The sequence below is a fragment of the Microtus pennsylvanicus genome, chromosome 13 (genome assembly GCF_037038515.1).
Source record: "Microtus pennsylvanicus isolate mMicPen1 chromosome 13, mMicPen1.hap1, whole genome shotgun sequence".
NCBI lineage: Eukaryota > Metazoa > Chordata > Mammalia > Rodentia > Cricetidae > Microtus > Microtus pennsylvanicus.
Genome location: NC_134591.1, coordinates 49,248,431 through 49,271,693, shown reverse-complemented (window position 1 = coordinate 49,271,693; position 23,263 = coordinate 49,248,431).

Here is a 23,263-nt window from a genome sequence, read left to right as displayed (position 1 = left end):
CTGCGGGTCGGGCAGGCGAAGCCATTTCCAATCTGCTCTCTATCATTTTCAATATCATTAATCCCAGACACTCTATTTTCCATGCCTGCGCAGCCAGGCCCCCGAGTGTGCGCCGTGTAAAGTGACACATATTCATCACCGGCTCGTGGCGCCGGCTCCGACGCTGATACAATATTAGTGTTGCCCCCCCGCGTGGGGCCCGCTCCTCCCGGCTCCCCGATGGCACGAATCCATCACCTGGAGCCCGTGTCACTTTCCCCAGCAGCCACATTTGTTTGGGCACTTAGGAGGTAATTGTGGCACATTAGCCAGGGTGCGGAAGGGCAGGGCGCTGGGCCTCTGCAAAGCCAAGGAGGAGGCATCTTCCTGTACAACTCCGACACACCCTGGCCTGGCCCAGCACCTGGCTTTGGCTAGGTTCCTAGAAGCCTGGGTTCTTGCCCAGTTCTACGTGGAAGGCGTGGAGATCGACCCAGTGTTGGGGAGGTCAAGTCTGTGCCCATCCGGGTGACAGCTTCAAAGCCTTTTCTTGCCAAGATGACACCGTCCCAGCACTGAAACAGGTGTGGCAACCTGAACGCCACCTGCTTCACGGGTGGAGCAGGTGGCAGAGGGCACAGCTCTGAGGGAAACTTTGGCTCTGGCCTCAGAGCCTCGTTCTAAGAGCAGAGGTTCTTACTCTGAGAGGTGACAAGATTCAGTCCTCAGAACCCAACCCTAGTCCAGGTTAAGACTTGTCACACAGCCCAGTTTCTAGAAGTGGGCCATAGCAGGCTGCTTCTGGGAGACTGCCTGGAGGTGGTGAGCTCCACATAGGGTAGCTTCTGGGATCGGGGAGTCTGAGCACACAGTGAAAGGGAAGAGCGGGGGTCATTGATCTGAGCACAGGCCAGACCACGAAAGGGCATGGGTTCTCCCTCCCTAGTCCCCAGGGATAACACCCATTAACCTCGTCAGCAGACAAATTGCCCGTCTTGTCAAATTCCCATTTAAAATGCAAACTCGATTTGACAGTGTAAACTGAGAGGAGGTGGGAGCAGATAATCCAGAGGAGGCCCATTATGGAGGCCCAATGAGAGCAGCCTGCTGCGATAGCCTAACGAACTTGCCGTGATGAACCTCCCAGCCTGTTAATATCCCACCATCCACTCGATACTCTGGCTTGCCCGACTGCCCACCCCTGCAAAAAGCCTGGGATCCCAGCTATCTACCACTACCTCTGGGATGGCCTGTCTAAAGACTTTGGAATTATAGCTCAGAATCCATCCCCATCCCTCTGCCTGGTTACTCAGCAGCAGCAGGTTTTTGTTGTTTTGTTTTTTTACAAAGCAATAGCAACCAACCCTCCTTCCCAGCTCTATATATGTATTATCCTACCAGATACGGACTGCAGCTGTCCTGTGAGTTGGAATTATCAACTCATTTCCAATCGAGAAACCTGAGGCTCAGGAGGCCATCTTGCCGGAAGCAGTAGGCAGAGTGCCTTCTGTGGGAAATCCATCACGCTCCACCAGCAGGCTTGCAGTTGCTGTACTACACTCTACTTTGGTTGTGAAAGGATGTCCTTCCCACGGCTTCCCTGCTTTCAGTGTCCTCACTTGCTATGTGAGGTTAGGAAAAGTGACATCCTTTTAAGCCTCATTTGTCTCATCTGTTCAAAAAAAAAAAGTAGAGAATTTTAGTAAAGTTTTTGGCTTGGTGATAGTAATGACCACTTGGGCATGTTTACGGGTGGTTTAACCTAGGGTGGTGGGCCAGGGAAGGGAGGGTGTGGTGGGAAAAGGAAGGAGCTCCTGAACAGGCCCCTCTTGACTTCCAGGGGACCCCTGCGCCCACATATTCTCCTGTATTCTCAGCTCCGTGTGCAGGCTGCCATCCTGTATTCTCAGCTCCGTGTGCAGGCTGCCATCCCGTGTTCTCAGCTCCGTGTGCAGGCTGCCATCCTGTGCTCTCAGCTCCGTGTGCAGGCTGTCATCCCGTGTTCTCAGCTCCGTGTGCAGGCTGCCATCCTGTGCTCTCAGCTCCGTGTGCAGGCTGCCATCCCGTGTTCTCAGCTCCGTGTGCAGGCTGCCATAATAAGAAAGAAGCCCATGGCCATTCTTGGGGACTGGACGCGTTGTGACAGGTCTTCCAGGGGAGCATCCTGGGACACAGGGAGGTTCTGCCCGCTCTGCACTGGTCCCTGCCCTGTGCAACAGCTGGGCTTTTGTCATCCAAGTAAGAATGAGCAGAACGCCCAGAAGTGCAGCTATGGGTAGCTAATGGTCTGCAGTTTCACCTCACCTCCCAGAGGGGTGTAGATGGAACCTCCAGACAGGCTATACTTGCTGCTGTGGCTCCATGGGGAGTTATGGTGCCCGAACAAGCTTGGAGCTGGCACTGAGTGACTTCCCTGGTACCAACACCATGGCTCTGTACTTTCTTACCATGACTTCTTACTCTCCCCAGGGTAGAGTTTGAATCTCTCGGCTGCCATTCAGGTCCTTCACAGCCTGGTCTCAGTTTATCTTTGGTGTCTCTCACGGCAGTTTTCTGAACTTCCCTATCTTATTTGGCAGCTTTGAACTACCCTCATCCCTTCATGTGGCACTGCCTCTATATTCAGTAGCCCAGGAGAGCGCTTCCTTTGACCCTCTCTGCCCTTCCTCACCTAGTTTTCTCTGTGATCCGGAAAGGACCCTCAACCCTGTCTTGGGGGGAGGTACCGAGGAACAGCTGAGGGGTACATGGAATCCCCAGACTCGCTCCAGTTGTCTGCCCAGCCGTCCTCTGAGGCTGGCCTAATTCCCTTCAGAGCCCAGCTCCCATCTTCAGGGTGGTGCTTAGGGAGCTGAGAGCCCAACGCTAATGCCTAAGAAAGTCGTGGATGGATTAGAAAGCTAGGGGGATTAGTGCCAGAGCTGGTGGCTGATGCCGGAGCTGAGCCCCCTCCTCCTGAGGAAGAGGAGGCTAATCCTGCTTAGTGACTGAGGAGAAGGAGCTGCGGTGCTGGGGGAGACTTCTTCATCTACTGAAGCTGCTGGGCCCAGCAGGTGCGGAAGAAGAAAGATCACCAGTTTCCTCTGTCAGGCACCCTTCTTTGCCCTGAAAACTTTTCAGCCGGTTGTACCCCACCCCACACTGCCCTGTATAGCTACTCCCCCCAACTATTTTTAAACAATTATTGAAGATTCTCTCTCTCTGTCTCTCTGTCTCTGTCTCTGTCTCTCTCTTACACACACACACACACACACACACACACACACACACACACACACATGAATACAGGTGCCTGTGGAGTCCAGAAGAGGGTGTCAGCTCCCTTGGACCTGGAGTTCTTTCCTAAGAGCAGTAAGTGCTCTTAACCACCGAGCCTTCTATCTAGATAGCTACCTATATCTCCATGCACTGCTCCTGTGCCCCCATCCATCTATCCACCATGCCCAGGAAGTCTGCTGTGGGTGTCCTTGGGGGCCGTTAGATTTACTCTCGCCCAGCAGCTCCTGGGAGTGTTTGACTTCCTCCTCTGGAATTGTCCTCAGCTGCTCTCCCAGGGCCATGCCCTCTTCAGGATCAGTCTGTAGAAGACAGGGGAGTGGAGGAGGAGGAGGAAAGCAGGCCTCAGCCCATCCCAATCTATGGCAGCTCTGAAAGGCCATCCCAGCACCAGCCTGGGCTGTGGAGTGGGCTGAGTCTGTAGTGTCCCTGCAACACATTGGATTTCCTCCTCCGATACGGCTGCCCCCGCCATTCCTCCCCGAATCCCTCTCCATAAGCTTCCTACACATAGCCACTATCTCGAGAATGTCTCACTCGGGCTGGGCAGTGGTAGTGTATGCCTTTAATCCCAGCACTCTGGAGGCAGAGGCAGGTGGATCTCTGTGAGTTCGAGGCCAGCCTGGTCTACAAGAGCTGTTCCAGGAAAGGCTCCAAAGCTACAGAAAAACCTTGTCTCAAAAAACAAACAAACAAAAAGAATGCCTCACTCCTCACTTTCTTCTTTAAATCTTACACTGGAGGATGGAAGCAGATTAAGTTGGTCCATAAAAGGCCTGGTTTCAGAAGCTCCTGACCTGAATGCTAGGTGGGTAGGTATAGATAAACATACTGGGCACTAATCCTTGGGGCTCCTTTGGTTTCAGTGGGGTAGTGTAGGGAGCCACAAGTACCAAAGCTAGGCCTATGGTTCAGCCGTGGAGATCTACCCTGAGATCCTGGTCTGAGGGAGGCCTGGGGGGATTGATTGCAGAACAAGAAAACAAATCCTCATCTAAGTGTTTAATCTGGGGTGAAGAGAGCTCATCTCCTGGGAGTCTGGTCTGAACGGAAAAGCGAACTCTGGTTTATGAACCAGTGCTGAACTGGAGAAAAGGTGCTACATAGAGCTGACTCCAAAGGCCCAGCTCTTCTCTAGATGCAGGTTGACTCCCCTGCCTACTCCTGGGCCCTGCCACTGTCTGCCACCCAAGTCCTCCTCTGCTAGACTTGGCTTGCTTCCCAAAGAGTCCCTTTGCAGATGTGGTACCTGACTGTAGGAAGATGGGTTTCTGCGTTGGTGGTGGGAGAGTGGGAAGAGTGGGAAACACACCCACTAGCCGGCTCCTTAGCGCTACTCGCTGGCTGCTCTGTGGGAAGAGAGAACATGCTGGATCCAGGGCAGCTGAGATCAGGGGGATTGACTTCTGAGAGTCAGTTTGGGATGTGGGGGCCAGTGGAGGGGGCCATTCACACTCTGCTCCCTACGTTTGATGGACAAATGCTAATGATATTACCAACAATTGACCAGAAACAAATAAATAATTCAGCCTGGCCTGAAAATGGGAGAAAAGTACTTAAATGCTATTGACAAGCCAGTCCCTGGCCTCATTACCCATGCAGACTCAGGCCTCAACATCGACCATGCCCCCAGACTCCTTCCGACCCCACTGTGGGCAGTCTTAGGCTCCCTCCCACCCACCTACCTGGCTCAGGTTGGTCTTGTGAAGAGTGACCCAAGGGGACCAGGCAGAGAGCTGAGGCTCAGGCCAGTGGAGCCCCTGCAGAAAGGAAGGTAGTTACCCAAACTCTTTCCCTTCTCCCTGAACCCACTCTGTTTATAGAAAAGTCATCTCTGGTTCCAGTCCTGCCCAGGTCCAGGAGGGGGACACAGACATGTTCCCATGTGCACACGGAGAGCTGGCCCACAGCTGCTGCATCCTCTTCTTGGGCACAGGAAGAGTGGTGACCCTCTGGGGCAGCTGCCAGTCACTGTGCAGCCAGGGGAATACAAACTCATTAAATGTTTCCTTCCTTGTCACACGGGTCCTCAGTCCCCAAGTCAGGCCTGAGGAGGAGCAAACACAATGTGCAGCTGATCCTCTGAAAGCTTACCCAATATTTCCGCCTCTGGAAAGGGGAGAGGAGGCCACGAAGGCTGTGGCTCCACAGCACATGTGTGGCCGAGTTGCTCCAGCAGCAGCTCTGCAGAAAGGCATTCCCTTCAAGCCATTGTCTTCCAGGGCTGCCTCCCTTCCAAGGCGGCTCTCTTGGCATCCTTTGACCTCTTTCGGGGGACTGGAGAGGCCCCTTTTCTTGTGGCCCCATCCCTGCAGGGACATATTTATGTCAGAGTCAGAAGCCAACAACATCCACGGGTCAGAGACTGGGAGCCTCAGGGACTCTCTCACCCAATGCTTGGGTCTCAAGCGAGGGTTCAGTGGAGGTGAATCTGGAAGGAAGGTCTGTGACCTGTGCCCGAGAGGTGGGTGATTCAATTCCCCATGTTCCCATATAGCCCAGGCCAGGAAATGGTTCTCAAAGGCATCCATTCTTTTGTGCACCATATATCCAACCCTCTCTGTGGGCAGAGCAGAAGTAGCCCTCAGTGCCCACCTGTCTCTGTGCCCTGCTTAGCTCCTCACTCCCTGGTGAGACTAGAACACCAGCCCTGCAGAATTCTGGATTCTGCGGTGTGTTAGGGCATGTCTCCAGCCCGTGCCTTCCTTTGGTCTCCTCCCTGATGCTAGAGGAATCCCACTTCAGGGCATGGCTCCAGTGCTTCCTAAACTAGCCTTTTCTTACCGCTTTTGCTAACCCATAGAGCTCCAGGGGCAGCTCAGTGCCCCTCACCTTGGCCTCCGGACTGGAGTGAAAACCCCTCCCTCTGCTCACCATTCATAATGCTCTTTCTCCTCATGTTTCTTCCACCAGTGTGTCCAGTGTGTCCCACGGGGAGTCATTTATCCGGATCGACTGGCTCTCCTCTGTGCAAACATTTGCAGGGCATTAACAAGCCTAAAACCCAATTAGCCTTCAATTACTCAGCCTTAGCCAGATTTTCTGTGGTAGGGACAAGGCTAAGGAATGTATTTGGCATTGCTTGGGTAAAAGCCTTCTATTCCTTTGAGCCAACCTGCTCCCCATTGACTGCCTGTCCTGCCCTAGCCAGATTGCACCCCCCCAAGCAAGCATTTTACCTCTAGCCTTTCATTTTTTTAACACTTTATTTCATAAATATATATAAACAATAAATGTTTTGAAAAGATTAAAAAAACAATGCAAAATGATACAAATAAAAAACTAACCGCCCTGTTACTTCCTAGTCCCTAAATCCTACTATCAGTAATTTAGGGGTTCTCACTTCCTTCCCATGTTAGAGTTTAATTTTTTTTACATTTTATTTAGTTTAGTGTGTGTGTGTGTGTGTGTATGTGTGTGTGTGTGTGTGTGTGTATACGCATGCACACACACACATGCTATGGCTGGAGTGTGTAAGTCCAAAGACAACTTTCAGGAGTTGGTTCTCTCGGCCCACCTAGTAGGTTCCAGGGATTGAACTCAGGTCACCAGACTTGGTAGCCAGTGCCTTTACCTGCTGAGCCATCTTTCTGCTCTCCCACCACACACATAGTTTTATTTTAACGTTTATTCTGGTGGGGTTTTGATTTGTTTTTGTTTTTGAGACAAAGTCTCCCTTTGTAGTCTTGGATGACTTGGAATTTGCTACATAGATAGACCAGGCTGGCCTCAAACTCACAGAGATCCACCTGCCTCTACCTCCCAAGTGCTGGGATTAAAGGTTGTGTAGCACTATACCTGGCTTATTTTAACATGTTAAAATTAGGACCATACTGTCAATATTGCTTAATGACCCGCTCCAGCCTCTGTGTCTTGTTTCTCTCATCCCTAGCCTGCCTTCCCTCTTCACCTTCCCCTCCTGAGTTACATCACTCTTTCCCTGATTTCCCAGCTATTCTCTCTCCTAACCGCCTTCTCGTTCACACTTCCTCCTCCACATCTTCCCCTCCTCCCCTCCTCCCCGGGTACTGTAGCCTTGGGGGAGGGGTACAGCCAAAGCTGCTATTAGCTCCGCACCCCTAATACTCTGAGTCTCGCTGCCTCTTAGCACCTCCTGAGCCTGGGCCTCTAAGCCCCATCTCCCTCTGGTCTTCCTCTAATCACTAAGGCTTATTTCTGATTTCCTGAAGTGACAAGGAGCTGGGTTTGGAGGAGGAGGGCTGTCAGCAAGCATCTTCCCGGCTTGAGGAGGGAAAGGTTGCGGGGAGGGAGGACCGCAGCAGAGAAAACAGCTAGGTCCACTTTACTGAGCAGGTGGCTTGATGCTCTAGTGCCTTCTGCTTACAGTGTGCCTTTAGCAGGGGTTCTCAACCTTCCTAACTCTGGGACCCTTTAATACAGTCCTCATGTCACCCCAACCATAAAATTATTTTGTTGCTACTTCATAACTGTAGTTTTGCGACTATTATGAATCGTAATGTAACATCTGTGTTTTCTGATGGTCTTAGGTGAGCCCATGGAAGGGTCATCAGAGGTCGTGACCCACAGGTTGAGAACCCCTGCTTTAGCGTGTTCTTCCAGGCAGGATTCTTGGGCTTCCTCTGTAAAATAGAAAGTGACTTCCTCATTTCGTTGAGTCCCTGTGGTGAGAACCTGTCTTTCTATGCCAAACTTTTCTCCTATACTCACCAGCACCTTGCAAGTGTCCCCATCTCCCATGCCCCTCCCTTTTGATTCTAGACACAAGAGAAGCTTTCAGTCTTCTCCTTCCTGCCCTACAGAGATCTGTCTCCCCTCCCCAGTGTCTCAAATGCATTCCTCCCCAAATGCAGAGAACTGGCATAGATTTAAGGACAGCAGCAAATCTCTTTCAGAGATATCTACGGTTTAAAATACATGCTTAGAGCAGAGGTCTCCGGAGAGGTGAGATGAGGGGGTGGTGCACCGGGGTCCTAGTCTTAGCTCTGCCGAGTGAGTGGCCTTGGATGCTCCCTTAGGTATCTCTGAGCCTTGTTTCTTCCTCACTTCCTTGGAAGTTCCAAGAGGCCCAGCAGGAGTACCTGACTCTTGCCTGGATGTTCGCCCTGTGCTAATTTAATTACATGGCCTGACTGGGCCCAGGCTGGGGAAGTGGTTTAATGGCAGCTGCAGAGACAGTGAGTAATCAAGAATTAATTAAGCGTTTCTGGGGATTCTCAAGTCTGGGATTGGGATTCCTGGGAGCCTGGCTATAGCTACAAGAAGAAGAGGGGGGCTTTTCCTTTGCTCCACTCTCCCTTCTTAGGAGTGGGGGAAATAGAAGGCTGTATGTAGATCCAGGAGGCTCTGCGTTCAGGGCCACCCACTAAGGCAGTCTCTGGTCAGGGATGTGGAACACAGGAGACAGCGGATGGTGGGTGGGTTGTGTGAAGCTGGACAGGAGCCTCTTCTAGTGGATCTGGCTATTTCTATTAAGGGCTGAGCTTGTGCTGACTTTGAGGCTTTGAGGTTCTTGGGTCAGGATCTTCCCATCCACCTTGTCTTTGCCCAAGCTTAGTCTCTTAGCTCTTCTCAGCATTGGCTTCTTCCAGCCATTATGAATTCAGCTAATACATCTCTATAAGGAGCCTAGGGCCACCTCTTATTTACCTCCGCCCCACCTCGGTTACTATCAGGCCACTAGGGGACGTTATTTTTCTGCTCATTTTATTTCACATTTCTTACATGTACCCCTGCCACCACCAGAATCAACTTCCACGGAGACAGAAACAGCTGGCTCACATTTATATCTTCAGAACTTGAAGTAGGACTGGGCGGTAAGGTCTTCGGAGAATAAGGAAACCTCTCTGGATCCCTTTGCTTGTCTCGAAAATGGGGAGAAGATCTACAGGTTCTGGGCAGGCGAGAGATCTAGTGCACACACATGAAGGGACCAGCATGGCACCAGGTCAAACTTGCCCGGCATCACTGAGGCCACAGGACCTGCTCGCGTCGCGTCTAGGGCTCAACCTCTGGGCGCAGCGACAGCGCCAAACCCGGAGCCCCGCCCGCCGCGGGCCAGGCTCCTTCCCAGGCGCCCCCGCGCCGCCGGCGCTTTGAAGTCCCAATCCGGCAAATAGAGTCAATCAATTATGAAGGGAACAATCTGGCGGCCCCTCGGGGAGCGGCGGCCGAGCGATCCCGGGGGATTAGGCCGCAAATCGCGCTGAGCCTCCCTAAGTGACAGCGAGAGAATCGCGCGCGGCAGCGGCGGCGGTGGCGGGAGCGGGAGGGAGCGCGGCCGCTAACCCGATTATGCAGATCCGCAGGGGGGCGCGGATTAGGCCTCGGGGGCGGCTCGCCCTAAGCGGCTCGCGGATTTGGGAAAAGTTTACTCGGGCGGAGGGGGCGGAGTTGAGCCGGCGGGCTGGGTGAGCGGCGGCCTGCAGGCCTCGGGAGAAGCGAGCCTCGCTGCAGCCGCGCTCTTCCGGGCACACGCGAGCACACGCGCAAACCTCGGGCGGGCAGTATTCACGCGCACACAAGCCCGCAGACGCGCGCTCTGGATCAGCTGCCAGTCCAGCCACGGAAACACACGTGAGCACACACCGGCCCTGGACACCTCACACAGCTAAGCCCACCCACCATGGTTCATAGCCAGGCAAGCAACTCACAAACACAGACGCGATTCATATGCTGAGCCTCCGAGCAAGCCCGGCAGAAACCCACCAGTGACAGGAGAAGGCACGCACATGGCCCTATACCTGCCATTTCCTTTCCCTTAGATCTTTCCCTACTCCTCTACTCCGAAGGACCCTGAGGACAAATTTGTGATAGTCTCTGAGCCTGTGCGTTTTCTAATGTGGCTACATCGTCTCTGACATCTGGGCTCGGTCTTGGTTAGTTTCATTGACTAAGACTACTGGGTATTTTCCTGAGAAGGGGACTGTGGGCCAGCAGACTTGGAAATAAACACATTCCTTGGTGATTCTGACTAGGAGGTCCTCTCTATAGGACTAGCTGAACCAAGGTCTTCCTCCCCAAGCTTCTCTGGGCCTGTTGCTTCCTGGAGCAGCTATCAAGGAGGAGGCTGGTTTGTGGGGTGTGTGTATGTATGTGTGTGTGTCTTTCCTTTACTCAACTGTGCAAAGGACAGAGAACCCAGCTCCAAATGAACTGAAGGCAGGCTGTCCCAAAAGCTTTTCATCTGTGAAGCTGTCAGTGTGATTTATACACATGCTGGCATTCAATATATGTCCACGTATGTCTATGGTAGCAATATGCTTTCGAATTGTGGGTAGAAGCATGTGTATCTTTAGCTCTACAAACATTACAGTCATACACAAAGTCAATGGACACACAGTGACCACACACAGGCACTTATCCTGGACACTTCATACACACACCAAACTCCTGAGAAAGTCACCGAGGACAGACAGTGGATACCGAATTGCTGCCAGTGTGGTCGAGAGCCGCTACAGTGACACGGAGGGTACCCCATCCCCTGCCCCAGGCAGCAATGAAATGTCTTTTGACTGACCAAATCGATATGGATAGAGGGGTCAGGGTCAATGAGTCTTTAGCAGGCAGAACTCTGGCCTCTGGCCTAGTTTCCCATGCTGCGTGTGTTCTCATGCATGTGACTATGTGTACATCATAACCACCTTTGTTGTCACTGGGAAGTGTGTGTGTGTGTTACCCCCAGCATCTGGAGTCCAGAGTGAGGCGGTCTGGCTGACCATTGCATCTAGCCAGGAGGGATAAGTGTTTTTTTCTCTAGCAGGGTGAAATGTGTTTTCAGTATTTCTAGGTAAGATTGTAATGGTGGTGGTAGGACTTTCCTTCCCCAGTGTAGCCACAGCCAAAACCTGACTCTGTTTTGCCACCTTTGCCTCAAGCTTTCTGGATCTGAGTCCCTAGGAGGAGAGGCTGGGGCACTCAGACTGTAGAGGGGGAAAATGATATGGAATCCCCCTTTTCCCCAGCATCTTCATCCGCAGGACAGGATCGACCAGGAAGTCCTGTCTAAATGCCCATCAGTCAAGACTCCTGGCTCCACTTAGCATGGTGGTACATACCTTTAATCTCAGCACTTGGGAGGCAGATCCCTGAGTCGAGGTCAGCCTGTTCTACAGGGTGAATTCCGGGACAGTCAGGGCTACACAGGGAAATCCTGTCTTGAATAAAACAAAATAGAAAGATCCCTGTCTCCCCATGAGATAATCAGGCTGAAACAATACTTAGGGCGGATTCCTCTGGTCACTCACGAGACAAATCCAGTAAGACAGCTTTAGAGAATGCTTGCTCACCATCAGTGACCAGGCCATGTGGAGGAGCCCACGCTAATAGAAACCTCGTCTCAGAGGTGTCCAGGGGAGGATTCTGCTAGCTTGTGTGGCTGGAGGAAAGAGAATAGAAACAAGCACCCTCTTACATGTCCAGTCTCTGTGAGGCTTTGGCAATGTCTCTACAATTCTTGTCTGAGCCATGGACCTCCTTCCCTGAGTCTTGCCTTGGTCTGAATCCTGCTAGACCATTTAAGGAATGTGTACTCTCAGGAAAAGTCCCTAGCTTCTTTATACCTCTGGCTTCATGTTTAAACTTGGGATAAGATAATGCCTTCCTGGATCTGTAGATATGAACCATAAGGCCTGTGAAATGGGGGTTGATTCATAGTAGGTGCTGAAGCTGTAGGATATTATTTATTTTGTATTTTTTGAGACGGCTGGTTTTGTAGTCCTGGTTGTCCTGGAATTCTCTATGTAGACGAGGCTGACCTTGAACTCACAGAGGTTCTCTTGCCACCGCCTTCCAAATGCTGGGATTAAAGGCATGCGCCACCATGCCTGGTGTGAGACTTTCTATTATTGTTATTTGTAGTTTAGAATAGGCATACTGCAGAAGGAATCCTATGACCAATCAGATCTTGACATTCCTTCTTGTAAAGAAAGGTGGCGGTAGAGAAGAGACACTTGAGATCTGCTACAATGTTTCCTTCTCCATTCAGGCTTCTCACAGAAGCAATGGAGAGCCAGACTGAGCTCCCTGCCTGTCTCTGCAAGCAGGTAGGTGGGGAGGAGAGGCTGGATCGGAAGTGGCTTAGTGGCTCAGTTGGTTCCCAGCAGAAGCCATTACCTTCCTGGAGAGATAAACCCATGATCCATCTGAGGCTGGGGGCAAGGGTAAGGGAGTACAGATTGGAGTGGGACTCCAGGTCTGCCTCAGGGCCTCCTTGCCTTCCCCTTCTGTGTCCAGGTGAGGAAGCAAAGTCTCCGTCCATCTCCAGTATCAGTGAATGCTTCACATTGGATCTAGGGGTGGGGCAGTTGGTATAGCAAAGAAAGAGGGGTTCCTAGCTCAGTGCCAACTAATTGATTGTGTCTACTGTGTGTTAGGCCCCAAGCTTCCGCCGTTTACTCTGTACCCTAGACACAGCAGGGGCTTTTTCAAAAAAAAAGCTATCCACTTATCTAGCCCGGGGGGCTTAGCTTGGCAATGGAAATGAGAGGAGTTCCACAGGAGGAGGGGGAAGGGAGGCAGATTGGAGGGGAGGGCTTGAGACCCTGCTTGATGGCTTTTAGAGCAAGCTTGCTATTTTATGAAGATTGCCTGCCTATTTGGGGCAAGAGGATTGCTGGTGATTGAGAGGAAGGCTGAAGACACCCCCCACCCCGCAAGTATTCTTTGATACCACCCCTGGATTTAAATCCGGGCAAAGCACTTGACTACCAGATCTCAGGTCTAGAACCTACCTGAACTCCAGATCTTTCCTTCCTTCCTTTCATCCTTCCATCCTTCTTCCCTCCCTCTCTCCCTCCCTCCCTCCCTTCCTTCCTTCCTCCTTCCCTCCTTCCCCTTTCTTTTTCCTTCTTTTTTTAAGGCAGGGTCTCTCTAAATAGCTCTAGCTGGCCTGGAACTCATCGTGTAGAGCAAGTTGACATTGAGTTCACAGAGATCAGCCTGCCTTTGCCCCCCCACCGGGTGCTGCTGGGATTAAAGAAGTGGCCATCATACCTGCCCACCCCATACTGCACCGTATTAGTATGTATGCTTACATGCACCTCCTTTCTTGTTTTCTTTTTCCCTTTAACTTTTAAAAACAGGATCATAACTCTATAGCCAAAGATGACCTGGAGCTCTCTATGCAGCTCAGGCCAGTCTCTAATCTGTGGCGATTCTCCTGATAGCCTTTGAGCGCTGGGATTGCAGCTGTTCACTACCCTCCATGGCTGGCCAGGATTAAGACTGTGTCTACAAGATTCTTTCACAGCATCCAGAACATCCTAAGAAGGGCTTCCTTGGCCTTTGTCAGGTGCTATGGCTGTTCCACAGGTAGACTGGCTGGGGCCTCTTTTCCATGTGAGCCACTGAGTTTATCTCATGACTTTTACTGCTCTTAGTTTCTCCTTATGTCTGCTTCTCCTGTGAGTGGGCCTGGGTGTCTGTCTCTTACTGAATTCCTGAACATCTTTCTCCATCTCTATGACTCGATCCCTGGCTCTTCCTCATCTCTTTTGGCTCTGAGCCGTGGCATCTTTCAGGCTTTCTCTCTCTGGTTATCTTGAAGCAAACCTCTGTGTGGCTCATCTTTATGCTCATGTTCTAAGGCGGCTATACCTAAGAGAGGAACAAAAAGGAAGCTGGCCTTTCCAGAGATTTAGAGACCCTCTGTGGGGCTTTACATTCCAGAGTCTCCATTTGGACCCAGGTCTGGCCATCACTAATGGGGAACATGAAAACCTCTCTGAAGACATCAAAGCTTTAGGTCCCCTTTAGATTGGGTTTCGAGGTACACGTTTCCTAGACAGGTAGCCCATTTTTCTGTCTCCCTCCTCCTTCTATTTTTATCCATCAAGAAGCAGCAGAGATGGTATCTGAAGGGGGAAAAAAAGCAAGCCAAGTCCAAATTCTGGATTTGCTACCCACAGGCTCTATAAGTGATTTGATCTCTCCCAGTCATAGACAGGCTCTTCATCTTCAAAATGGACATAAGAACAGTTCTTGTCTCTCCAGATCGAGACGAAGAGAAAATAAGACGACTGCCGTAAAGCACACGGCACAGAGCTTAACTCAAGAACTAGGAGCCATTTTTTCTTCCATTTCTTTATTTACACAGACTCCCATAGGAGTCTGATTGAATGCATGCAGATTTCTCTTGTCCACTTCCTTCTTTCCTGTCTGACTCTATCTCCTTTTATCTTTCTCTATTCCTGAGTGTTGGAGGTGGACCATTAGGAGAAGCTCCCAAGCCAGGTGTGATGGTGTAGGGTCTTTAATCCCAGCACTGGAAAGCAGAGGCAGGCAGTGAGTCTGATGCCATCCTGATTTACATAGTGAATTCCAGGCCAGCTAGGGTGACATAGGGAGAGCCTGTCTCAGAAATTAATAATAATATGGTAATAATTGTAATAATAATAATGACGGGGCTGGAGAGATGGCTCAGCGGTTAAGAGCATTGCCTGCTCTTCCAAAGGTCCTGAGTTCAATTCCCAGCAACCACATGGTGGCTCACAACCATCTGTAATGAGGTCTGGTGCCCTCTTCTGGCCTGCAGGCATACACACAGACAGAACATTGTATACATAATAAATAAATATTAAAAAAATAATAATGACTAAGTGAGGTGAATGAAGCATAAAAGCCAACAGAGGACCTCTAAGTGCCCAGGACGCAGAAAAGGCCAGCTCCTCCTCTCTGTTCTACTCTTGAGCACGTGTACGTACCCAACACAGAGCCTGGCTCTGCAGATGGTGACAGGCTCAACAGCTATTCATGAGACCTAAATGCGGGTCTTGGCTCTGAAAATAAGAACAGCCTTAGTAACATCTTGGACTCTGAAAACGGCAACAGACTCTGCAAATTATCAGAGTCTGCGACAGAGTCGGGAATCAGTGATGAGTTGTGCTCTGTGGCTGGCAATTGGCTCTGCTCACACTTATGAGCTTTGCATATGATTTCAGGCTCTGCAAAGTAAGCAATGATGGGCCTTCGCAATAAGAACAGACTGAATGACAATGGGCTTTGCAAACTGTGATGGTAAGTTGTGATGGGCTCTGGAAAAAAGCCAGCCATCTTACCTGTGCGTCCCTAAAGAGAACCTGTATCTTGATGTGTTGGCCAGTAGGATCCCCATCCTTTCCTTTCCAGGTCCAACTAGAGGTCCTTTGTCCATTTACCTATTGGTGTTGGGGGTGGGGGCTGAGAGGTGTTGTATACACCAGAGTGGGGCAAGAAGACATATGAGGCTGTGTCGCCACTCCCAAGGCTTTAAGAAGAACCATCCACGTAGTCAAATAGGGGCTTGTGTCTATGGTGACAAATTTGTTCTTGGTATGGCTTGTTGCAAAGTGAAAGTGTCCGTTCTACACCAGAAGCTCTAGGGATGCTAAAAGGGTGTTTAAGTCATTCTAGGCCCCCTAGGGGAGCTGCAAAGTCAGTCTTACAAAGCCCATCTTACAGGCTCCAGCCAACCTTAAATTCCAGCTGGCATCTAAATACCTTGGTAGCAATTTAAATTCCTGTCTGTTCTTCCTAGGTCTGGCCAATATTGATGGGGATCACATACTCCTCTCTCTCAGAGCACAGAATGCGTGTGTGTGTGTGGGGGTGGGGGTGGTAGAAGCAGGATTCTGTTCTTGGTGGACTGTGAGTAACAGTGCCCAGAAGCTGATAAGCTGATGTTACCGGCAGCTGGGAGAAAGGTAATGATGAATGATCAATCAAGGAGGAGGAGGCGATACTGATTGCAGAGATGTTAGGAAAGTGTTGGTAACAGTCAAAAGGTAACGGTCTTGCCATCTCTAAGGTGGCAAGAGATAGCTTGGTGTAGTAGCCAAGAGCATAGCCCGGGCTCAAGTTCCGGGTGTGACATTTGCTAGCTGTGTTTATTTCAGCTTTCTGTGCCTTAGATTCCTCATCTATAATACAGGGGTAAGAATAGCACCTCCTACACACAGCTACCGTGAGGATTAAATCAGTTAACCTCTCTATGTAAATTCTTTTTCTTTCTTTCTTTCTTTCTTTTTTTTTTTTGGTTTTTGGTTTTTCGAGACAGGGTTTCTCTGTGGCTTTGGAGCCTGTCCTGGAACTAGCTCTTTAGACCAGGCTGGTCTCACAGAGATCCGCCTGCCTCTGCCTCCCGAGTGCTGGGATTAAAGGCGTGCGCCACCATCGCCCGGCTTCTGTGTAAATTCTTAAAGTAGCTCTTGGCATGCTGTGTGACAGCTACGGTTACTATTGAGAAAGTGATGAGTATGTGGTAGGGATGACAATGACAGAGAGAACAGAGATAATGATAATGTTACTACTACTACTACTATTAATACCAGGTATGGTGGCACATGCCTTTAATCCCAGCACTGGGAGGAAGAGGCAGGCAGATCTCTGAGTTCAAGGCCAGCCTGATCTATAGAGAAAGTTCCAGGACACTCAGGGCTATGCCTCAACTGCCCTCCTCCAACAAAAAGGTTTAATGGCTGGGGACTGGTTCACATTGGAATAATTCAAGCTACTTAGGAGGCAGAGGAAGGAGGTTAGCGAGTTCAAAGCCTGCCTGGGGCCTGAATACATAGAAAATTAAAACCTAGGGGCTGGAGAGATGGCTCAGTGGTTAAGAGCATTGCATGCTCTTCCAAAGGTCCTGAGTTCAATTCCCAGCAACCACATGGTGGCTCACAACCATCTGTAATGAGGTCTGGTGCCCTCTTCTGGCCTGCAGACATACACACAGACAGAACACTGTATACATAATAAATAAAAAAAAAAGAAAATTAAAACCTAGCATGGGCAACATAGTGAGACATTGTTTCAAAATAAAATGGGGTGTGTGTGCGAGGCGGCTGAGTAGGATGGCTCAGTAGACAAGTTGCTTGCAGCCTAAACTGAGGACTTGAGTCCAGACGCCCAGGATTCATGTTAGGTAAAAAAGTCAGTCTTAGCGCTGGAGAGATGGCTCGGCAGTTAAGAGCTCTTCCAGAGGTCCTGAGTTCAATTCCCAGCGACCACATGGTGGCTCACAGCCATGTGTAATGAGATCTAGTGCCCTCATCGCTAGCAAGCATACAGACAGATAGAACACTGTATACATAATAAATAAATCTTTTAAAAAAATATAAAAAAAAAGTCAGTCTCGGTAGCTGGTTTTATAATCCCAGTGCTAGAAGGCAGACAGAGTCTGCTGGTGGTTTGGCTGGTTAGCTGGTCTAGTCAATAGGTCAGCTTTAAGTTCAGTGAGAGACTCTCAAAACGGGGGGGGGGGAAGGGGGAGAGTGACCAAAGAAGACAGTAGATGTCTCTCTACCTCTGGCCTCCATATGAGCATATTCCTACAGATGTGCATAGAAGCATACAACACACACATACACACACGCACATATACATACACACATGCACACACACGTATATAATTTTTAATTCTTCTTGGGTTTTTTTTCTTTTTGGTTTTTCGAGACAAGGTTTCTCTGTACCTTTGGAGCCTGTCCTGGAACTCGCTCTGTAGATCAGGCTGACCTTGAACTCACAGAGATCTGCCTGCCTCTGCTCCCGAGTGCTGGGATTAAAGTGTTTGCAAGATCCGAGGTCAATCCCAGTCACTGTAGGGGGGTGGGCAGAACAGAAGGGAAAGCTGGAGTATCCTATGCCTTCACTGCTTGAAGCATTTCACAGGTGGTGACTTTTTAGTTACTAAGTCTCTTAAAGTAGCTAACACCACCTGCACGTTAAAGGTGATGCAATGTAGGCCCAGAAGATGACAGACAGGAACTGGAGGAGCTGCGGAGGACACAGCTCAGAAGATGACAGACAGGAACTGGAGGAGCTGCGGAGGACACAGCTCAGAAGATGACAGACAGGAACTGGAGGACACAGCTCAGAAGATGACAGACAGGAACTGGAGGACACAGCTCAGAAGATGACAGACAGGAACTGGAGGACACAGCTCAGAAGATGACAGACAGGAACTGGAGGACACAGCTCAGAAGATGACAGACAGGAACTGGAGGACACAGCTCAGAAGATGACAGACAGGAACTGGGGGAACTCTTGGGGCTGTGTTCTTTATCACGTGTCAGATGGTGGTGATGAGGGAACTGGGTACAGTAGTGGTAAGCGCTGTGTGTAAGTGAAGAGGGAGTTGAGTTGCAGGTGGCAGAAATGCCATGAGGGTGGCTTGGGTGGTGGTTGGTGGCAGTAAAGAAGGAGGTGAAGGTAAGGGTAGAGGAGCAAGATTCATTGTCACCCATAATTCCGGCACCTGGAAGCCCGAGCCAGGAGTATTTTGAGTTTGAGGCTAGGTTGGATTACCTAATGAGACTCTGGGGGGGGGGGGAACCAAAAAACAAAACAAGCAAACAACAATAACAACAACCGGAAAAGCATTCTGTGGCTAAGCTCAGCTTTATGGCTGAAGGAATAAGGCTTCCAGAATGTTTAGGGCATCAGAGAGGACTTCTGGCCTTTAGTAAGACTCTAAAATCAAGAAGTGAGTGAAATATCATATTCTGTTCATCAACTAGGAACTTGGGATCCCAGGTAGTGAAAAAGAGGGAGACACAGTGTTGCAGGGGTATAGGCTGGGGCTTGCTATTTTCTTCCTGTTTCTCAGGGCATTTGACACTGTGTGACCCACTAACTACCCAGCCCATCTGCTCCCATCAGTGGTTCCCTCTAACAGTGCAGACAATGCAATAGGTAAGCCACCCGTCCCATTATGGAACTCTGCTGGCCTTGCCTGCTCTATGCAGATCTGCCTGCCTCTTGTCGGCTGCTGCACTGAGCAGAAGTCTTAATAGAGAATCCGCCTCCGCGCTGCAGCTCCCCACCCGCCAGCCCATCCCTATTATCAGCACCATCAACGGCAGCAAATGACACTCTCGGAATCTTGACTCCAATCTGATGCCTGGTCCCCGGGGCCGTGGAGAGGCGCATGCCAGCCAGGCTGGGGGGCTGGGGAGGGGATGTGCAGTAATAGGATGTGGCGGAGGATAGTCTATTAGCATCGCTGAGAACGTTGATGAGCCCCCTTCCTGGCCCCTTGTCATCCCCGTCCTCACTCAGCCAGGCACCAAGGAGGCCTTGGTGGGGGTAGGGGGCTAGCTTATGGGGCTGGGGTTGGGGTAGGCTATCTTTAAGTCCAGTTACCAGGCTCCCTTGGGGGTCGTGGACCAGAGAGGAAGGTCAAGAAAGGAGGCTATTTAACATACAGCCTTCTGACCGCTAGTCTGGGAGGACGAGCAAGCAGGGTCCTTCCTGGGAGGCGGTGTGCAGATTTTCCCCGTTTCCAACACAGTCTGGTCTGGAAGTAGCTGCTCCTCAAGGAGCCACCCTCCCACCCAGTTTCCTGCTTCTTGAACACAATCAGTTCAGTTCCTCCCTGGGACACTTTCTTCATAGCTAAGTGCTTCCTCTTTTAAAGTTCTGATTGGCTTTTCTTAGTACCAGCCTCCTGAGACTCCTAGAGGTCACTTACCCACAAGACAGATTCCCTGGGTTTGGAGAGGAAGATAGGTCTCAAGCCTGCTCTGTTGGGCGGGGTGTGTGTGTGTGTGTCAGGGTTCCTCATGACCACAGATCTTTTAGCCTGTGTGTAATGTGTGTATGGTACAGAAGAGGCAGGGGAGATAGCAGAATCCTGCAGGAATGAATACAGAATACTGGGATTCTAACCCAGTCCAATTGCTTTGTGACCCTAGGAGAGCTACACATTGCCACCCTAACTGCCCTCTCCCCAGTGTCCTTGTCAGAATGATGTCAGCTAGGAGTGGAGGCTCACACTCATATTCCCAGTGTTGAAGAGACAGCACCACCAGGAGTTCAAGGTCATTATCAGCCACACTGGGAGTTCAGGGCCAGCCTGGGCTACATGAGACCTTGTCAAGCAAACAACTAGACCCAAAATTTGAAGAAATGATGAAACCTCTCAGGAGACTGAGCGGTTCAATAGTTGAGTGCTCTGGGAAGACATGCATTTGGGGTTCAGTAGCCTATAGTGTGGTCGAGTTAACACGCCCCCCCCCCCATGAAAACATAAAACCAAGGAGATGGAAGAAAATGAGGCAAAATGTAAAATGTGATGTTGGGCTTTGCTGTGTGTGACAGGCAAAAGGGTGAGATTAGAAGTCAGGGCTCTGTCCTATCCTGAAGGGCTCCTAACAAGTCGGAAGCCAGAGCACTTATGCCAGCAAGGACAAGCTTCTTGCTGGGCTTTGCTACAGGAAGCAGAGGTTGGGGCTAGCTGATCCAGGAAGGGGAGGAAAGAGCCACAGCCAGCTCACCCCTCCCCCAAGGCTGGGCTTCTGACCATCATACTGAACTCAATCTGTTCTGCCCACTGCCTCCACCATGGCCCATAGTCCAGAGGCCACGGACGTTCAAGCAGTTTGTGTCTGCTGAGTGGCTGCCCTCCATGCCCCCAGCAGGGGCCTGGCCATCAGTCATAGGGCTGGCAGTCTTTGGGGCTGGACATAGAGCCTTGTGGGCAGGGATGGATGTAGACTGTGGATGGCAGGCAGCAGGGGGCACTGGCTCCTGCTCATGGGCCCCCTTGGTGGCCTCTGTTCCCTTTGCAGCTCCTCCAACCCCCTTTGTTCTTCCTCAGTTTACTTGTGTCTGTCTCTCTTCCCCCCACCGCCTGTCTCCTGTCAGCCTCACTGTCTTGTTCGGTGAGCTCCTCTTCCTGTGACCCTCCGGCCTGTTCCTTCTTTCTTCTTTCATTAGACCCCTCCCCTTTGCTCCCTACTCCATAGTCTGTGGGTCACATTGACCCAGGGTTAGGATTTCTTTTCTTTCTTCCTTTCTTTCTTTTTGAGACATTGTCTCTCTTCATAGTCCTGACTGTACTGGTGCTTGATATACAGACCAGACTTTCCTTGAATTCACAAAGATCCCCCTGCCTCTGCCTTCCAAGCACTGGGCTTAAAGTCATGCACCACCACGCCTTGCCCTCCAGGCTTACTTCTAGATTACTATGAGGCCTCTTATCCAATCTTACCACCTCCTCTTCCAGTTAACTGTAGAAGGTACGACCCCAAGATATGATAAGTTTTTCGTTGATCCAACCTAGGACTTTCAGAGGCCAGAGGTAGAAGCCTGCACCATGGAGGATACAGAGAAAGCCTCACTGGGCACTTTCGGGAGAATGCGTTTCTGAAAGTCTGACAGCAGGGGGCGCTGAATCCTTGGTACTTCTGGCTGGTCTCTAGGCTCACAAGCTACAGGCAGAATTTACCCTAAGAAATAAATGTTGAGTATGTTGTAGGTGGGAACTTAGAGGGTCCTCAGCAGGGGTGAGTTTGTCCTACTCTGAAGCTGGCCTCAGGTTGTTAGGATTTTAAAGAAATTTTACATGCTCCCTAAGATTGATTTTTCCCCCCTGGAGATGGGTTCATGTAGCCCAGGCTGGTCTTGAATTTCTGACCTTCCCGCCTCCCTTTCCTGAGTGCTGGATTACAGACATGTTCTACTATGCCAGTTCATAAAATGTATTTATTTGGGATCTTGCAAAATGTAAGCTGGGGGCTTTGGACTCCCCCAGGGGAGACCAAAGTGTCATTGTCACTTTAAGGGAGGCTAGCCATTTGAGGAGAGATAGGCAGTAAAAATCTCCACCCAGACTCCTAAGAATCCTTTATGTTGTGTATAGGTAGTGTCCTGGACCCTCAGACCTCTCTTACCCACATTGGCTTAAGAAGGAAGCAAATCTAAGGCAAATCATATCCGAAATGTCCCTACAGACTTCTTGTCAGGTGCACAGAGAAGAAAGACAAGCCTGGAAGGGGAGGGACTTCTCTCTGTGACAGCTGGACAGTGTGTGTATTCATAAATCGTATGTGCATTGTGTGGCTTGGGGGAGAGAGAGAGAGGGAGGGAGAGGGAGAGGGAGAGGGAGGGAGGGAGGGAGGGAGGGAGGGAGGGAGAGAGAGAGAGAGAGAGAGAGAGAGAGAGAGAGAGAGAGAGAGAAAGCACCTGAACTTGGGATGAGGTCAAAGTGAAGGCTTGATGTGGATTCCAAGAAGGGGAAGCAGCCCCCAGGCCTACACTGCCACTGTCTTGGTCCGAAAGGTTCGAAGGGTCACAATCACAGTCCTCAGGAAAGAAGGCAGACCCTTCTAAGTTTTGAAGTATGCCATTATTATTACTACTCTGTGATGGGCCAGCAGGCAGGCCCCTCAAGGGCCTGGGAAGGACCCAGGCATCTGGAGACAGAGGGTGGCAGGGGAGACTCCTGAAGAAGCTAGATTGATGGGGAAGGGGCTTCAGATAGCTCTGTGACCTGGGGCAGGCAAGAACGATGGCCTGCAACAGTCATTTTAGGGCATAACGACACCTTTCTAGGCCTCCCAGGATGCTGGGAACTGGGATGGCAGCCCTCACCCTTCACCCTAAGCAGGCCACGAGAAGTTGGTAAATATTGTAATCAGATTAGTGACTAGAGAAGGCAGAGAGGCAGTGGTGGGAAAATACTTTCACTGGGCCTGGGAATCCAACCCTTTTGACTTGCCTACCCCTTCCCCTGTGGCCTAAAAGCTACACTGGCTCCTTAGCACCCTCTACAGGCCTGGGTAACTCCCTGCCTCCTCACTTTCCCTGGGCCTGGAGGAGATTTCTATATATATTCCCAACCTAGGGAAGAGATGGGAGCCCAGTCTGGGCAACGCTCGTTCCTCTTCTGTGAACCCCTCCCCTTCTTCAGGCCACTGTCACCTGTGAGATTCCAGGATGGTCATGCATCGTGGGAAATGTCCATTTCCTCAGGGATGAGCCAATCTCTTTCCTCTTTGGCCTTCTTCAAGGTTAAGCTGAGTTCAGGACAGAGACCCAGGGAGGCCTGTGTAGATGAAATGGGGTGAACCAGACATATTCAGTGAAAAGACGGGGTCATCGGGCCATCCTCGGGGGGAAGGGCCAGGAGCATAGGTGCTGCTGTTCTTTGAATCTGGATTTGGGCAACTGGGTAATGAAAACTGGAAGCCTTGAGGTAGAATTGGGTTGGGCATTAGAAGCGTTAGAGATGGGGTACCTGAGGGCTTGGGAATCTGGGGCTGGGGTGAGAAAA